Genomic DNA, 19,268 nt, shown 5'->3' on the forward strand with positions numbered 1-19,268 from the left:
TTCGTACAGTGAAACCTGAATTTAAACGAGTGCCATTTTAACCAACACAGCAGTACTTCTCAGTGCATCGGCAATTTTTGTCAGCTAAAAATACTTTAAAGTATATATGCTGGTGTGTCCGTGGTGAGTAACCTATCTGAAAAATATATAATTTAACACCTCCAACAATTTCACTTATCTTTCTGATTTAAGGTATTTCAAAGAATTAGGATTAGGCTTTTTTCCTGGAAATGTCTGAACATATTTCCTGGAATGATCTAAAAATACCTATGGCTAGATTAGGGCCTTAACTCTAAGACCACAATGAATACTATTAATAGTACCTTAGGCTTCAATAGCAGTTACAATGTGGCCTGCACTGCTTAAATTACTTGACATGTAAATAAATATAGTCCTCACAACAACCCTATGAGGTATGTATACTATTACTTTCTCCATTTTATCACTGAAGAAACTGAGGCAGGGAGAAGATAAGTAACTTGCCCCAAGTGACAAGGGGCAGGGTGACCCAGGATTCAAACCCAGGCAGGCTGTCCAAAGTCCTTTTTTGTTTGTTTGTTTTTTGTTTTGAGAATGGTTGACCTCAATACAATCCAAGAATAAAAAAGATAATTCTCTTTATGAATTTAATAACAAATAGTAAATTAGTAGATTCTGCCTAGCTACTTAAGAGACAGTTGCCTTCTTTTATTGAGTTGCAAGGACACCTAAATGTTGTTTTTGAGGCCTAGAAAACTAAAGATTGGCCATAAAGTCCCCTATTCTGCTAAGTACAAATCTCCTTCCTTTCTCTGCCCAAAGTTTAAAATTTCCGCATGTCCTCTGAACATTTTCTGTGTTGCCAATCACATGTCATCAAAACAGTCTCTAATAAAGGCCTGATAGTGGCCATAATATCTGTACACAAATACTCTACGTGACAATAGTCAAAGACCTATAAACAGTAGCAGGGTCTGCTCTAATGACTTCCAATTATTAAAATGAAAGACTTCCAAAAGTAAATGAGAAAAAAGTAGAATCTATGTGGAGAATGGAGGGGGACTCATATGGTTTGGTTCTGTCACCACCCAAATCTTACCTTGAATTGTAGTTCCCATAATCTCCATGTGTCATGGGAGGGACCTGGTGAAAGGTAATTTCATCACGGGAGGTGGTTACCCTCATGCTGCTCTCATGATAGTGAGTGCGTTTTCGTGAGATCTGATGGCTTTATAAAAGGCTTTTCCCCCTTTTGCACTTCTCCTTCCTGCCATCATGTGAAAAAGGATGTGTTTGCTTCCCCTTCCATGACAATTGTAAGTTTCCTGAGGTCTCCCAAGCCATGCTGAACTGTAAGTTAATTAAACCTCTTTCCTTTACAAATTACCCAGCCTCAGGTATGCCTTTATTGGCAGCATGAGAATGGACTAATACAGGGATGCAGACATGAGTTCAACTGGCATGCACAAGGACTTTGTGACCAGTGTGTAACCATGCTTAGTTCACGAAATCATATTTCAGAACCTGGTCAGGAATAACATGGTCAAGAAAAGTTCAAGATGTACAACAACTGGAATCATCAGGTACAGTGGTTCAGATAACGAGGCTGAACTTGTACTGGGCAGATCTAGATTCACGTAAAAATAAGAGAAATTAAAAGCAATAGGTAGGCCACAGAATCCACTTTTTTGCCCAGAGAAGAAAGCTTTAGTTTAGTTAATTTCAAAGCCACATAGACAGAATAGGCTTCAGGGCTCCAATTCTTAGGAAACAAGTAGGCAAAAAAAGAGGTTCTGGGACTCAGGTATATAAGAAGGGTGAATCAAGTCACAGCTTTGAAATTTTTCTGTTGTCTTTAGCTTTCTCCTGACTCTCACCCACTAATGAAGATCTCTAATCTCCCAATTTCTAGCCCAAAATACAGATACACATTTTCAGACCCAATGTGCTCTCTTGTTCTCTTCAACCACACCTCTAAATGAGAACCAGGGCAGATATAATCACTTCTCTTCATTGCTTAATAACTGTTTAAATCTGTTTTAACAAGCTCATACATTTGCCTTTCTGTATTTTACCTTATATTGAAGACTGCAAGGCTTCATCTTTTAATGAAGATATCAACAGGCAGAAAAACAATGAGGAGGAAGGGAGGTTGATGATGAAATCTCCCTAGACAGAGAATCAACCATATTTCTTTTTTTTTTCTTTTTTGAGACAGAGTCTTGCTCTGTCACCCAGGCTGCAGTACAGTGGCCACGGAGTAAATATTTTAAGCTTTGCAAGATACATACATTTGATACGCCTATTCTTGGTCTTTTCTTCCGAACTATTTAAAAATGTAAAAACCATTCTCAGCTAGTGGGCCATAAAAAACAGGTGACTGGCCAGATTTAGCTCACAGGCCATAGTTTGGGGAAATCTACATTAGACTAATTCCCACTCTTCAAATAGATATAGATGGCATATGGATAATGTCACAGTTAGCGAAATATGGATTTATTTAAAAGTATGATTAGAGTTTAAGTAACTTTCTATCAATAGTATTTTCTCAGTTAAGAGATAACAGAATTAGAGGCAGAAACTTGTAGCATTCCAAAGTATGTTTTTACATTATAAAGGCTTGCTCATTCTCAAACAGACTAAGGAAAACCACTCTAAAATGTTTACATGAATCTGCCTTTTTCCCGCTAAACATAATCTAAACCTTGCATTCCCATCCCCAGGTCCCAAAATTCCCAGCTATATATTGTTGCTTTCAGGGTTTGTTTCTATTGTTTCTTTTTTAACTGACACTATTTTGGTTTATGTTTAACATGTTTTTCATACTTCTTCTCTTTATCTAGCATTCTGGAATACAGCCCTATAATTAATCTATTCCTGGCCAAGTGCAGTGGTTCATGCCTGTAATCCCAGCACTTTGGGAGGCCAAAGTGGGCAGACAGCTTGAGCTCAGGAGTTCAAAACCAGCCTGGACAACATGGTGAGACTTCATCTCTACCAAAAATACAAAAAAAAAAAAAAAAAAGCTGGATGTGGTAGTATACTCCTGTGGTCCCAGCTACTAGGGTGACTGAGATGGGAAAAGCAATCACTTGACCCTGGGGAACGGAGAATGCAGTGAGCTGAGATTGTGTCACTGCACCCTAGCCTGAGTGATAGAGTGAGATGCTATCATAAATAAATAAATAAATAAATAAATAAATAAAATTAATCTATTCCTGATATAGGGTCTGTGAATATGAAATAGGGCAGTGGGACACTTCATCTTTGTTAAGGGTCAACTACATGAGAGCATTTGTGCACAATGTGCCACAATCTTCTCAGCTTTTCCCAACAAAAACAAATATATATTCATATCAGGATTGCCCTGGAAATAGTGATGCTAAAAACAGCCACAGGACTACAAAGGGTATACCACAATCCAGCTACCAAATATGAGTATTTAAGCTTTTAAGCTTTGTGGTGCTTTTGTTTTTAACAGCTACAACAAATGCCACAGAAAGAAAGAAAAAAATATACATAAAATATATATAATCTTTTGTTTATTTAATTTACTAGATTCCATTAGGTGAGATCTAAATTACCAGAATAAAAAGGAGCAAATGTCTCTAAACAAATGCAGGAAAACATGTCCAATATGTAAATCCCAAATCCTATAGGATATATCTGCCATGGGCTTTTTCTTCCTTGATTAAAACATCAATATTAAAATTTCAGCTTTGATGCTGAGACCCTAAATAGCAAAGCAGCAGCTGATCATCAAAACAGTAGATACATTCTTTATTTTTAGCAGAATTTATTTTTAAATCATAAAACAATATATAATCATTGTAAGAAAAGAACATATAGGCCAGGCACAGTGGCTCATGCCTGTAATCCCAGCACTTTGGGTGGCCAACACAGGCGGATCACCTGAGGGCAAGAGTTCAACACCATCCTGGCCAACATGGCAAAACCCTGTCTCTACTAAAAATACAAAAATTAGTCAGGCATGGTGGCACATGCCCGTAATCCCTGGTACTTGGCAAGCTGAAGCAGAATAATCACTGGAACCCGGGAGGTGGAGGTTGCAGTAAGCCGAGATCACACCACTGCACTCCAGCATGGGTAACAAGAGAGAAACTCCATCTCAAAAAAAAAGAATATATAGCAAAAAAAAGATAATAAAAATCCCTCATAGCACCAACATGAGAGACAAACCATTTTTAAAACTTTAATATTTTTCTTTCCAGTCTTTTGTCTTTAATTATTTTTTCTTTTTTTTGAAAGAGAGTCTCACTCTGTCGCCCAGGCTGGAGTGCAGTGGTGCAATCTCGGCTCACTGCAATCTCTGCCTCCCAGGTTCAAGCGATTCTTGTGCCTCAGCCTCCCGAGTAGCTGGGACTACAGGTGCGTGCTACCACATCCAGGTAATTTTTTATTTTTAGTACAGACGGAGTTTCGCCATGTTGGCCAGGCTGGTCTCAAACTCCTAACCTCAGATGATCTGCCCACCTTGGCCTCCCAAAGTTCTGGGATTACAGGCATGAGCCACCGCACTCAGTCCCTTTCCACTCTTTTTTCTATACTTTCTAATAATTTGATCAATTTTATAAAATCAGGAGCATAATCCAAGGAGAGAGGAAGTCAAACTATCTCTGTTTGCACACAATATGATTCTATACCTAAGGAATCCCATAGTCTCTGCCCAAAAGCTCCTAAATCTGATAAACAACTTCAGCAAAGTTTCAGGATACAAAATTAATGTACAAAGAAACAGTAGCATTTCCACACACCAACAACATCCAAGCTGAAAGCCAAAGCAAGAATACAATGCCATGCACAACAGTCACAAAAAGAAAAATACCTAGGAATACAACTAACCAGGGAGGTGAAAGATCTCTGCAATGAGAAGTCCAAAATTGTCATTGTAAATTTCTCAGAGAAATCAGAGATGACACAAACAAATGGAAAAACATTCCATGCTCATGGAGAGGAAGAACAAATATTGTTAAAATGGCCATACTGTCCAAAGCAATTTACAGATTCAATGCTATTTCTGTCAAACTACCAATGACATTCCTCACCAAATTAGAAAATAGTATTTCAAAATTCATATGAAACCCCAAAAAAGCCCAAATGACCAAAGAAATTCTAAGCAAAAAGAACAAAGTTGGACCATCATGTTACCAGACTTTATACTACCAGGCTACAATAACCAAAACAGCAAGGTACTAGTACAAAAACAGACCATAGACCAATGGAACAGAATAGAGAGCCTAGAAATAAAGTCATACATCTACAACCATCTGATCTTCAACAAAGTTGACAAAAACAAGCAATGAGGAAAGGACTCCCTATTCAATAAATGGTGCTGGCATAACTGGCTAGCCATATGCAGAAGATTGAAGCTGGACTTCTTCTTTACACCATATACAAAAATCAACTCAAGGTGAATTAAAGACCTAAATGTAAAACCTAAAACTATAAAAACCCTGGAAGATAACCCAGGAAATACCATTCTGGATATAGGCCCTGGCAAAGATTTCATGACAAAGGCACCAAAAGCGATTGCAACTGCACAGCAAAAGAAACTATCAACAAAGTAAATAGACAAGCTACAGAATGGAAGAAAATATTTTCGCAAACTATGCTTTGAACAAAGATCTAATATCCAGACTCTATAAGGAGCTTTTTGGATGAGTTTTTAGGGTTTTGTAAGTATTCGATTCTGTCATCAGTAAACAGTGGCAATTTGACTTCCTCTTTACCAATTGGATGCCCTTTCTTTGTCTTGTCTGATTGCTCTGGTTAAGACTTCTAGTACTATGTTGAATAGAAGTGATGACAGTGGGCTTTCTTGTCTTGTTTTGGTTCTCAGGGGGAATGGTTTCAACTTTTCCCCATTCAGTATAATGTTGACTGTGGGTTTGTTATAGATGGCTTTTATTACCTTAAGGTATGTCCCTTCAATGCTGATTTTGCTAAGGGTTTTAATCACAAAGCGATACTGGATTTTGTCAAATGCATTTTCTGCATCTATTGAGATGATCATACAATTTTTGTTTTTAATTCTGTTTATGTGGTATAAAAAAAAGAAAACTACAGACCTTTGTAATGTCTATGTTGATTTCCTTGTTGACCCAAAGATCATTTATTGATTTGCATATATTAAACCAATCCTGCATCCCTGGTATGAAATCCACTTGATCATGGTGCATTTATCTTTTTGATATGCTATTGGATTCAGTTAGCTAGTATTTTGTTAAGGATTTTTGCATCTATGTTAATCAGGAATATTGGTCTGTAGTTTTCTTTTTTTTTTGTTATGTCCTTTCCTGGTTTTGGATTCAGTTAGCTAGTATTTTGTTAAGGATTTTTGCATCTATGTTAATCAGGAATATTGGTCTGTAGTTTTCTTTTTTTTTTTGTTATGTCCTTTCCTGGTTTTGGTATTAGGGAATACTGGCTTCCCAGAATGATTTAGGGAAGATTCCCTCTTTCTCTGTTGGAATCATTTCAGTAGGATTGGTAGCAATTCTTCTTTGAATGTCTAATAGAATTCAGCTGTAAATCCATCTGTTCCTGGACTTTTTTTTGTTGGTAATTTTTTAATTATTGTTTCAATCTCACTAATTGTTATTGGTCTGTTCAGAGTTTCTATTTCTTCCTGGTTTAATGGAAAATCCAGGAATTTATCCATTTCCTCTAGGTTTTCTAGTCTGTAGCCATAAGGGTGTTCATAGTAGCCTTGAATAATCTCTTGCATGTCTGTAGTATCGGTTGTAATATCTCCCATTTCATTTCAGATTAAGCTTATTTGGATCTTCTCTCTTCTTTGTCTTGGTTAAACTAATCTATCAATTTTGTTTATCTTTTTAAAGAACCAAGTTTTGTTTCATTTATCTTTTGCCTTTTCATGTTTATTTCAGTTTCATTTAGTTCTACTCCAATCTTTGTTATTTCATTTCTTCTGCTGGGTTTGGGTTTGGTTTGTTCTTGTTTCTCCAGTTCTTTGAAGTGACCTTAGACTGCCTATTTGTGCTCTTTCACACTTTTTGATGTAGACATTTAGTTGCTATGAACTTTCCTCTTAGCATCGCTTTTGCTGTATCCCAGAGGTATTGATCAGTTATCAGTATATTATCATTCAGTTCAAAGAATTTGTTAATGTCTATGTTGATTTCATTGTTGACCCAAAGATCATTCAGGAGCAGATTATTTCATTCCCATGTTGAGGGGTCCTGTTGGAATTAATTTCCAATTTTATTCCACTGTGGTCTGAAAGAGGAGTACTTGATATAATTTAAATTTTCTTTTTTTTTTTTTTTTGAGATGGAGTCTTGCTCTGTCACCCAGACTGGAGGGCAATGGCATGATCTCAGCTCACTGCAACCTCTACCACCCAGGTTCAAGCAATTCTCCTGTCTCAACCTCCCAAGTAGCTGGGACTACAGGCGCACACCACAACACCCAGCTAATTTTTGTATTTTTAGTACAGACAGGGTTTCACCATATCGATCGGGCTGTTATTGAACTCCTGACCTCAGGTGATCTACCCACCTTGGCCTCCCAAAGTGCTGGGATTATAGGAATGTAATTCCAAAGTGGCTGGGATAATGCAACCATGCCCAGCTCAATTTTCTTAAATTTATTGAGACTTATTTTGTGGCCTATCTTATAGTCTATCTTGGAGAATGTTCCAAGGGCTGATGAAAAGAATGTATATTCTGCAGTTGTTGGGTGGAATGTTCTGTAAATATCTGTTAGGTCCATTTGTTCTAGGGTATAGTTTAAGACCACTGTTTTTCTGTTGACTTTCTGTCTTGACGACCTGTCTAGTGTTATCAGTGGAGTACTGAAGTCCCTCACTATTATTGTGTTGCCATCTATCTCATTTCTTAGGTCTAGTAGTAATTGTTTTGTACATTTGGGAGCTCCGGTGTTAGGTGCATATATATTTAGAATTGTAATATTTTCCTGCTGGACTAATTCTTCTATCATTATATAATGTTCCTCTTTGTCCTTTTTAACTGTTGTTGCTTTAAAGTCTGTTTTGTCTGATATAAGAATAGCTACTCCTGTTTGCTTTTGATTTCTATGTTTCCATTTGCATGGAATATCTTTTTCTACCTCTTTACCTTAATTTTATGTGAGTCCTATGTGTTAGGTGAGTCTCTTGAAGACAGCAAATACTTGGTTATCCATTCTGCCATTCTGTATCTTTTAAGTGGAGCATTTAGGCCATTTACATTCAATGCTAGTATTGAGATATGAGGTACTGCTGTATTCATCATGCTAGTTGTTGCCTCAATACCTTGTGTTTTTTTCATTGTGTTATTGTTTTATAGGCCCTGTAAGATTTATGCTTTAAAGAGGTTCTATTTTGGTGTATGTTGAGGTTTTGCATCAAGATTTAGAACTCCTCTTAGCATTTCTTGTAGTACTGGCTTGGTAGTGGCAAGTTCTCTCAGCATTTGTCTGAAAAAGAGTTTATCCTTCATTTATGAAGCTTAGTTTCAATGGATACAAAATTCTTGGATGATGATTATTCTGTTTAAGGAAACTAAAGATAGGACCCCAATCCCTTCTGGCTTGTAGGGTTTCTGCTGAGAAATCTGCCATTAATCTGATAGGTTTTCCTTTATACGTCACCTGATGTTTTTACCTCACAGCTCTTAAGATTCTTTCCTTTGTCTTGACTTTAGATAACCTGATGACTATATGCCTAGGTCATGATCTTTTTGCAATGAATTTCCCAGATGTTCTTTGAGCTTCTTATATTTGGATGTCTAGATCTCTAGCAAGACCAGGGAAGTTTTCCTTGATTATTCCCTCAAATAAGTTTTCCAAAGTTTTAGATTTTTCTTCTTCCTTAGGAATACCAATTATTATGTTTGATCGTTTAACATAATCTCAAATTTCTTGGAGGCTTTGTTCATTTTTTTAATTCTTTTTTTCTTAGTCTTTGTCAGATGGTTAATTCAAAGCCTTGTCTTCAAGCTCTGAAGTTCTTTCTACTTGTTCAATCCTATTGTTGAAACTTTCCAGTGTATTTTGCATTTCTCTAAGTGTGTCTTTCATTTCCAGAAGTTGTGATTATCTTTTGTTTACAATATCTGTTTCTCTGGAGACTTTTTCATCCATATCCTGCATTGTTTTTTAATTTCTTTAAGTTGATTTTCATCTTTCTCTGGTGCCTCCTTGAGTAGCTTAATAATCAACCTTCTGAATTCTTTAACTAGCAATTCAGAGATTTCTTCTTGGTTTGGATTCATTGCTGGGTAGCTTGTGATCTTTTGGGGATCACATTCTGTCATATTACCAGAATTCCTTTTCTGGTCCCTTCTTATTTGAGGAGACTGCTTCAGTGGAAAGATCTGGAACTCAACAGCTGCTGTTCAGATTTTTTTTTGTCCCACAGGGTGGTCCCTTGACATGGTGCTCTCCCCCTTCCCCTAGATATGGGGCTTCCTGAGAGACAGACTGCAGTGATTGTTATTGCCTTTCTGGGTATAGCCACCCAGTAGGCCTATTAGGCTCTGGGCTGGTGCTGGGGAATGTCTGCAAAGAGTCCTGTGATGTGATCCATCTTCAGGCATCCCAGCCATGGACACCAGCACCTGCTCTGGTGGAAGTGGGAGGGGAGTAAAGTGGACTCTGTGGGAGTCCTTGGTTTTAGTTTTGTTTAGTGCACTGGTTTTCTCAAATGCTGGTTATGCTAGCTGTGAAGCTGTCACATAGACAGACTCAGGACCTCTGGTTAGCCAGGGTATTGCAGGTGGTGGAATTAGCTGTTGTTTTCTCCTTCTTTCGAGCAGGGTTCTGTTATGAGTTACTATAAAAACTTGAGGTGGTTGGTCTCCTGCCAGGAGGTGGTGCTTTCAAGACAGCACTTGCTGCAGTAGTAGAAGGGGGATATAACCTTGCCCTACATAGGCAAGGAAGTGCTCTGCTTTCTCAGGCGATGGGCAGGGCCATAGAACTCCCAAGAATTTATGTCTTTTGTCTTTGGCTACTAGGATGGGTAGAGGAAAAACATCAGGTGGGGACAGGGCTAGGTGGGTCTGAACTCAGACTCTCCTTGGGTAGGATTTGCTGCAGCCACTGAGGGGGATGGAGGGTAGTTCTCAGGCCAATAGAACTATGTTCCCAGGGAGATTATGCCTGCCTCTGCTGCACCATACAGGTCATCAGGGAAGCAGGGAAAGTCAGCAATGACAGGTATCACCCAGCTCCCAGCAAGGCCAGTCTCACTCTTGCCATGCCTGGATAACAGCACTGAGTTTATATCCAGCAGCTAGCAAGCAGGGCTGAGATCTTGCCCCAGGCTACAAGCCTCCCTGCTGAGAAAGCAAGCAGGGCTCTCAGGCCTTGCCCCTCCCCACCTGCCTGCACCTTTGGCTACAGCTTCCGCACTCCTATCTGCACTTCCTGTTCACTCTCCAACCCTAGATTCTAATCAGGAAAATTCGTGCTTAGTCAAAATTATTACAACGTTCAGCTAGGATTTTCCTTTACTCTGTGGCCCCTCCCCAATTCCACTGGCTGCCTTCCCTTCCCCAAAGACCCCTGTGAGATAAGGCCAGGAATGGCTTCCCTGGACTCTAGCTGAGGACCTGGAGTGCCTACAAGGCTCTTCCCACTACTTCTTCTACTTTTATATTTCACTCAGCTCCCTAAATCCGTCTCAGTTCTAGGTAAGGTTAAATCTCCTGTGACCTGGATTTTCAGGATTTTCAGGTTCCCAGTGGGATGTGGGTGCAGAAGCAGACTTTTCCTCCTCTCACACCGTGGGAACTCATGTAGCGTTTGCAGCGGTAAGCTGCTTCTTTCAAAGGGTCTGTGAATTCTTTCAGTTTTCCTGATATGTTCCTGTGGTGGTTCTTGGAGCAAAAGTTCACAATGTGAGTCTCCATACGCTGTTCTGTCTGTCTAAGTGGGAGCTGCCTGTCAATCCTGTCTCCTATCTGGCATTTTCCCACTCTCTCTCCACCAGCTAGAGTTATTTTACAAAGGTAGGAAGCATGTAGAATTGGTAGAAGTCAGTTGGCTCATTTAAATATTCATTGTTCTTTCATATAATCAATATTCAATACTTATGTTGGGTGATGGACACACAGAAATAAATAAGATGCAGCTCACAGTCTAAAAGAGGTAACTGAACAAACAACTAAAACAGTTTGATGAGTCAGATGAAAGGAAAATAATGGAATACTATGGCAGCATTTGCAATCCCATTACTGGGTATATACCCAAAGGAATAAGTTGTTCTGCCAAAAAGACACATGCACTCACATGCTAATCACAGCACTATTCACAATAGTAAAGACATAGAGTCACCCTAGGTGCTCATCAACAGTAGATTGGATAAAGAAAATGTAGTATATGTACATGATGGAATATTATGCAGCCACTAGGAAAGAATGAAATCACATCCTTTGTAACAACATGGATGCAGCTGGAGATCATTATCCTAAGAGAATTAATGCAGGAACAGAAAACCAAATACCACATGTTCTCATTTATAAGTGGGAGCTAAATATTGTGTACACAGGGACAAAAAGATGGGAACAACAGACACTGGAGACTATCAGAGTGGAGAGAGAGGGAGGGGGGAAAGAGCTGAAAAATTACCTATTGGGTACTATGCTCACTACCTAGGTGACAGGACCATTTATACTCCAAACCTTAGCATCACACAATATACCCATATAACAAACCTGCACATATGGATAAGAGAGAAGCATTGTCCACAATGAATGACTGATTGTGGAGGAGTTACACTGGTGAATGCAGAGGAGTGTCATGATCAGAATACACTGGCCATAATATAAAGAAATGAATGGAAAGAAAACACCAATTATAGTGGTTGAGAAGAGAGATGATGAAGGCCTGGACCAGAACCCTTACAATGGAATGTGGAGAAGTAGAAGTGTGGTTTTAAGAGAGATTTAGTAGGTGAACTCAAGAGTCCCAAGCAGATATGCAGGGGGAAGAGAATGAAGTCAAGGATAATCCTAGATTTCTGGCTTGAGCTACTGAAAAAGAAAGGCAGCAAAGCACAGTAATTAGGACTACATGCTCTAGAAACAGACAGCCTGGTTTGAATTCCATCTCCACTAATTAATACTTTTGTGACCTTGAGATAATTTCTTAAACTCTATGTGGTTCGGTTTCCTTATCTATACGATGAGAAAAACAATAGAATGTATCTCAAAGGATTTTGTAAGGGATTACATGGAAGATCTTAGAATAGTGCCTGGCACACAGGAAACACATGATAAATGTTAACTACATTTGGTTGGTGGTTGATGGTGATGCCATTCACCAATACAGGGAATATGAAAGAAGGCACGGATTTCAGGTGTGAAGAACAATGAGTTCAATGCCAGACATGGTAGCCTGACCTGACTGTGGGACATCCAGGAGGCAGCTGCTACAGGGCTAAAGCTTAGGAGAGAGTTGTGGGAGTCGGATGCTACTTGATAAGGTGGATGCTAAGGTGATGTCTGAGCAAGTTCCTAGCCAACATGAAAAAGCAGGCCCTGAGGGAAGAACATGTGAGTGAGATGTGGAAAGAAGAAAAAGCTTGGAAAGTTCCTAAATCCAAGGGATGAGCAGTGGAAAAAAAGACTGAAAAGAAGAGGAAGACTCACGAACGATTCTTCTAATAAAGTACCATAAAAACTAAAGAAAAAAACAAAAATATGAATGACATTGAGATGAGGAAAATATATCATCATCCACAGGGAACAGGCTTAGAGATAAGAAATAAAGGGCAGGAACAAAAGATACATCTCAATAAAAAGTGGCATTCCCTAGAATAGTGTTTTAAAGTTTACTATTTGAAAGAATTACCTAGAAGAATTGCATAATGAAATCTCCAAGTTTATAAGGGCCAAAGGCTCTTTTCCTTATCAAGAAGGAGAAGCCTCAGAAAATTGTTATATACTAGGCAAGAAAATATTTTTCTTTCTTTTTTTTTTTCAAATGGAGTTTCGTTCTTGTTGCTTAGGCTGGAGTGCAGTGGTGTGGTCTCAACTCACTGCAACCTCCACCTCCCAGGTTCAAGGGATTCTCCTGCCTCAGCCTCCCAAGTAGCTTGGTGTAAATTACAGGTGCTCGACACCATGCCCAGCTAATGTTTGTGTTTTTAGTAAACACGGGGTTTCACCATGTTGGTCAGGCTGGTCTCAAACTCCTGACCTAAGGTGATCCACCTGCCTCAGTCTCCCAAAGTGCTGGGATTACAGACGTGAGCCACTGCAACCGGCAAGAAAATATTTTTCAAGGAAAGAAATCAGAACATAATCTGGCTTCAGCAAAAAATAATCCACAATACATTTTGCAAATAAATTTCTGGCCCCAAGTTTTCAGTTACTAAACCCAAAGAGCCATTTTAAATCACATCAATTTTGGGCTTAAAGAAAGTGAGAGACATCCATTTAATCCAGATCATAGACACGAGAACTACTTTGGAGAGCTTGTTAAAATGCACACAAACTGAGTTATCCAAGACCTATTGAATCAAAATCTCTTGGTATGTGGTCAGGAAAAATTATCTGCTTCTTGAAATGTCTAAAACAAGGTTACCAGATGATTCGTATGCGCACAGTTTGAGAACTCCTAATGTATCTGCTTAGGAGACCAACGACAAGAAAAAATAAATGGCTTGCACAATAGCACATATCAGAATCATCTAGAGCAGGGGTCCCCAACCTCCGAGACCCAGACTGGTACCAGTCTGTGGCCTGTTAAGAATCAAGCCTCCAAGCAGGAGATGAGCAGTGGCTGAGCATTACTTCCTGAGCTCCACCCCCTGTTAGATTAGCAGTGGCATTAGATTCTCACAGGAGCGCAAACCTTATCATGAAATGAACATGTGAGGGATCTAGGTTGCACGCTCCTTATGAGAATCTAACTAACGCCTGATGATCTGAGGTGGAACAGTTTCATTTTCAAGCCACCCCCTCCCCATCATCCATGGAAAAATTGTCTTTCACAAAACCAATCCCTGGTGTCAAAAGGTTGGAGACTGCTGACCTAGAGGGCTTCTTAAATATAAATTTCAGCCAGGCACAGTGGCCCACGCCTGTAATCCCAACACTTTGGGAGACTAAGGCAGGCAGATTGCTTGAACCCAGGAGTTCAAGAAGGTGGGGCAACATGGTGAAACCCATCTCTACAAAAAATACAAAAATTAGCCAGGCATGGTGGCAGGTGTCTGTCATCCCAGCTACTCAGGAAGCTGAGGTGGGAGGATCGATTGAGCCCGGGCAGCCAAAGCTTCAGTGAGCCAAGAACGTGCCACTGCACTCTAGTCTGGGCAACCAGAGTGAGGCCTTGTCTCAAAAAAACAAAAACAAAAAATGAAAAACAAAACTCTGAGCTCCACCCTCTGAGCTTCTGAATCAGCCCAAGAATTTACATTTCCAACAAGTTCCCAGGTGAAGTTTGCACCGTTCATCTGGGGACCACACTTTGAGAACCTCTAGTCTAGACTAGAGTTGTTCGAGACTTTTCTCTGAGTACATCAGTTCAGTGTGGCACTACATACTTAAAGATCAAGACAAGGGTATTTCAGAACGGATGTTAAAAATGAAACAGAAAACATGACCAAACATAAATTATACATATTTATTTTAAGCCATTCTGGTCAATTAGAACAGAAAAAAAAAAAAAAAGCCAGAAAAGATCCAAACTATGCTAGAAAGAAATTATAAGGGTCATAGAATATGTGAAGAGACCAAAATGGATGAATTAATTAAAAAGACTAAATTTACAAAAGAAGGAAGAGATAGATTATAATCTAAAAATCGATAAAATTATGAAAAGATAGGTGCAAAATGAACAAATTTCAGATTTACAGTATTATGCAGGTGGTTTGACTATTTGACCCAAACAAGTAACTTTTGGGGTATCTTTTTGTGTTATTTACTAAAACAGTTTTGGGGCTAGATTTTTATTCAAAGCCACTTTTGAAAATGGTTTCCCACTGGCTCCCCACACAAAGCCAGGGAAGCCACAGAGAAATATTCCTCACTCACCATCCCAATTCTGCATGACTCAGACATTCTCGGCATTAAATTAGAAATGACAGCCTTCTAATGCTGCCATAACTGCTATTCTTTTCTCATGTAGACGACTTTTAACCCTGAAATAGCATATTCAAATATACAATTCTCTCAACAGCTCAGAATATCTGTAATTCCCTCTATCCACCTGCTATTTGTCTTACTGTTCTGAGAACACATCCAAATTTCATATCAGATGAGTTCTACTGACAGCCTCTCCTCAGGACTATCATACACATTTTGCATCATACTGTCTTCAAGCTTTCAGAGTCCATCTTCAAACACATTTTCCACTTGGGTGGTCCCTGTTATGCTACCTTTAGTATCCAGCATCATTTCCTCGGAAGAAACCAATACACCCAAGTGTTAGATCCTTTCATTATCCAAGTCAGTCCTACAACCATCTAAGCTACTCTCTCTACCTTCTTAATATCCTTGCCAGGCCTTCCCGTTTACATATATTTGCTTTTGTACTCTTCACATCCCACTCCCAAAGTCTCCTGCACAACTCAAAATAACCTCACATCTAAGGCAACAATATTTGGTTTCTGACCTTTTCCAAACCAGTATAAATATCATTCTATCACTCACGCTGCTTTCTAGAAGAGGCAAGAACATGTTTCAAACAACTTCTGCTGTACAGACAGGTGAATGGTTGTAAATTATTCCCAGGATTCATGAGTGGCTAATTTTTTATCATAAGAATATTGATTCTGCTTATGACCTTGAAATTAAAGCTCCCTTAAACATCAGAGGATCTCTCATTGGTTGGAGTTAACTGGGAAAAGCCCTGTAACAGGAGATACACACACACATTCCGAACTGAAGAGCAAAACTCAGAGTTCGTCAGAGTCAAATCCCAAATTTAAAAAGTCATTACCCAACAAATGACTAACATAAAACTTAAACATAGGCTCAATGCCTATTAACAATTATTAAATCTTAGTCTAAAATGAGCTCCAAATTTATGCAATATCACTTTGTTCCTGAAATACCTTAATTAGAAACAGAACTTCATGAGAATTCCTACATGGACATAAAACAGCTATTTATGATTATCAGCTTTTCTTTTCCTTATGTTAAACTGTCGCTAAAATGATAGACTTGGAAGAGTAGGGGGAAGGGAAGGTTAGGGAGAGATTTCTTAAAGGACACAAAATTACAGCTAGATAGTTAACTAGTCATTCTACCATGGTATAGAACAGGATAACTTATTCCTCCTATCTAGCTGTAATTTTGGATCTGTTAACAAATCTTTCCCTAAGGCTCCCTTCCCCCCACTCTTCCCAGAAAAGCACACTATCATAAATAGCTGTTTTGTGTCTACACAATAACTTGCACTAAATTTTTTAAAATACAAAGATCCTAGGTAGAGGTCTGATTTTACTGGACTGGAGTGTCAATCTCCGTCGACATTCACTTGCAATATGCAGATTCCCAAGTCCTGCCCCTACCATTCTGATTCTGATTTTGACACACTAGTTTCAGGCCTACTAATATGAAATTTTTAATGTGTATTTTTAACAAGCACTCTAGTAACACTTTGCAAAACACCCCCCCACCCCCACAAGAAGATCATTTATAAGAGGCAAATTATAAAGCCTTAGAGGTATATCTAGTAAGGACGTTTCTGATTAACATAGGAACTCTTCTACAATACTAACAGATTGACTTACTGATTTTAATAAGAAAGAATATCAACATTTATACAGTCAAATAAATCGTATATGCCTCCGTAAATTATGAAGCCTGATCAATTATTTTAACAATACTACCATTACTTGAAACTCAGAATCACTTCTTAGAATTTATTTTCAATACAGTGTATGAGTCTTCAAATTACAAACTACAAAAAGGAAAATTGGTTTCCTTATGTTATTGCTCCTTCTTGGTTTTGATCAAAATTCGAGAACCCCAGGTATGATCATCACCCAAGCTCTAAATGAGTTTAGACTATTTTCTAAGTATATCCTTACAAGGTTGATATCTGCCACTAGAGAAAACAGGATGCTTAGAAGAATACTACCAGAGGGTCAAGATGCACTTCTTAAGAAAAGATTTTTTAAATGCTTTGCATAGAGGATAGAGTATAGCCTCTCCCTAAGACATTTTAAACAAGACAATGTTCACTTGGATGTGTAAGTTCAAGTAGACTTGCTTTAAAAAAAAAGAAAAGTATAACATATTATTGAGCACTACTGAACACATGTCAATAATAATGAGAAAAGAAGATATTACCTGGGGCTGCTGTCTTCAGTAACCTACTGCTGGGTTGTATTTGCTCACTTCACTCTTCAGAGGAGCGGAAAGATTTCTCTAACATTTGGCTCTGCTGGAAACCCCTAGAAGAAGACTTTAAAAATCTGTGAAGAGGAATACAAATAATAATTAATAAACTGCAAAATCCAATCTGAGTATCTCTATTTTTTCTCTGTTCCCATTTACCACTACATGTTGTACACTGAGTGGGTTCTCCCAGTGTGCATTTGTCTTCACCATAAAAAAATAAATAAATAAGCAAAAAGCAAATCTTTATTTAGAAATCTGAATGCTAGCCAAAAATGAGAAACTCCTGCTGGGTAACAGAAAATAAAAAAGGATTCTGCCATCTTATAAGAGATGTCAAACAATTATGTGCTTCTTTTAGGAGTGAAAAAAAATGTGAAAGTAAATCCACATCCATGGGTCAACAGCATCATATTAAGATAATAATCATAGCATAATATAAAATAGCAAAGAAAGGAGCACAAAAGCTTTTTATAAACAATTTCAAAAAATGTACAATATTCCCAAATATTTCCGAGTAACTCTGACCTCTCTAGATACTGACACTCTGACCTCTCTAGATACTGACAATTGAAAGTTCAGGTTTTTGCCATCCAATGGGCAAAGTCTACTTTGGTCTTAGGCACACATCTCCTATCATCAGGTCTAACTGGCAAGATCAAATGTGTCGCTTAATGCCTGTCCTGCAACCAGAAAAACATGAGCTTGAAGAGAAGCAGGCTAGGAAATTATCCTACCTGGAAGAAACACAGAGAACAAAACCTAGACGTGTCCAAGAGAGCAATAAGAACATCTAGAGAGTCTAACCCTTAGCAGTTAGCCAGAAGCTAACATAAATACTAAACAAAACCACAAGAAGCCACTATTCAACATCACAATAAGTGGAAGCCAGAGAAAATGTCCAAGAGAGTACATTTTTAAAGGAAATAATAAATACTATACTTAAATTTAAAACACAGAAACAGGCTGCTATGCCTATGGAGTAGCCATTCTTTTATTCCTCTACTTTCTTAATAAACTTGCCTTCACTTTACTCTATGGATTTGCCCCCAATTTTTTCTTGTGTAGGCGCAAGAAGCCTCTCTTAGGGTTTTAAAAAAATAAAAAATAAACATGGAAACGATTTAAATGCCAATAACTGAGGAAGTCAGTTTGTCACAAACTGTACATTTGCCACAACCACATAATTTACTTAATCACAATTCTGTCGGCCATTCAAAACTTTTTATTCCATAATGTGTATGTAAAAATATACTTCAAAACATCAAGCTGTACATAATACCTACAATTTTATGTCAATTTTTAAAGTAATTTTTAAATAAAAAAGAAAGATGTTATGAGTTACAATAAAATGAGAAAATGTAGTTTATAATACAAAGTGGAAAGAAAAAGCAGCATACAATGTTGTAATTACGTATGATCACAACTACTTATGCAAAAGAAAAAAATATGATGCAATTTCTTCTGATATAGTTACAAATAATAGGTAAAATAGTTCCTATCTTTAGATGGGTTGAGGGGAGCAATTAAAGTCAGAGTCCTGTACAACAAATATCTTTTTGAAATCTCTATACAGCCATGATTTCTCAAGCCCCAAAGAGTAAGCCACTCATTCACATAATTTTTCTGCAATAGTCCAATATAATAAAAGATGGCCCTAGAAGTCTTTACAAAAGGTGTTGCGTGTGTGTGTTTAACCTATGTGTGTATGTGTGTCAAAGGCTTAGAATGTATCTTTTCTTATAACAAATATTTCGTGAAAAGAAAAAAATGGGGGTACGGGGACACAATGTGACCTAAATCTTCAAAACTAGGCACAGGAGTAACAGTAGCCAGGCATGAGAAGAGTGGAGTATGAAAAGTAAAGGATGGGGGGCGGAGCAAGATGGCCGAATAGGAACAGCTCCAGTCTCCAACTCCCAGCGCGAAGGACACAGAAGACCGGTG

General features: G+C 38.3%; 1 protein-coding gene across 1 annotated transcript in view; it reads right to left on the bottom strand.

The window, feature by feature from the left end:
- Window positions 1-19,268, bottom strand: part of FAM160A1 (family with sequence similarity 160, member A1) — a 244,287-nt gene that overhangs the window by 165,379 nt on the left and 59,640 nt on the right. The window contains exon 3 of the mRNA XM_011956494.1: window positions 17,274-17,398. The gene's annotated coding sequence lies outside the window, so the exon portion shown is untranslated. The remainder of the gene's footprint in view (window positions 1-17,273; window positions 17,399-19,268) is intronic.

Source organism: Colobus angolensis, unplaced genomic scaffold, assembly GCF_000951035.1.
Source record: "Colobus angolensis palliatus isolate OR3802 unplaced genomic scaffold, Cang.pa_1.0 Scaffold111, whole genome shotgun sequence".
NCBI classification, from domain to species: domain Eukaryota; kingdom Metazoa; phylum Chordata; class Mammalia; order Primates; family Cercopithecidae; genus Colobus; species Colobus angolensis.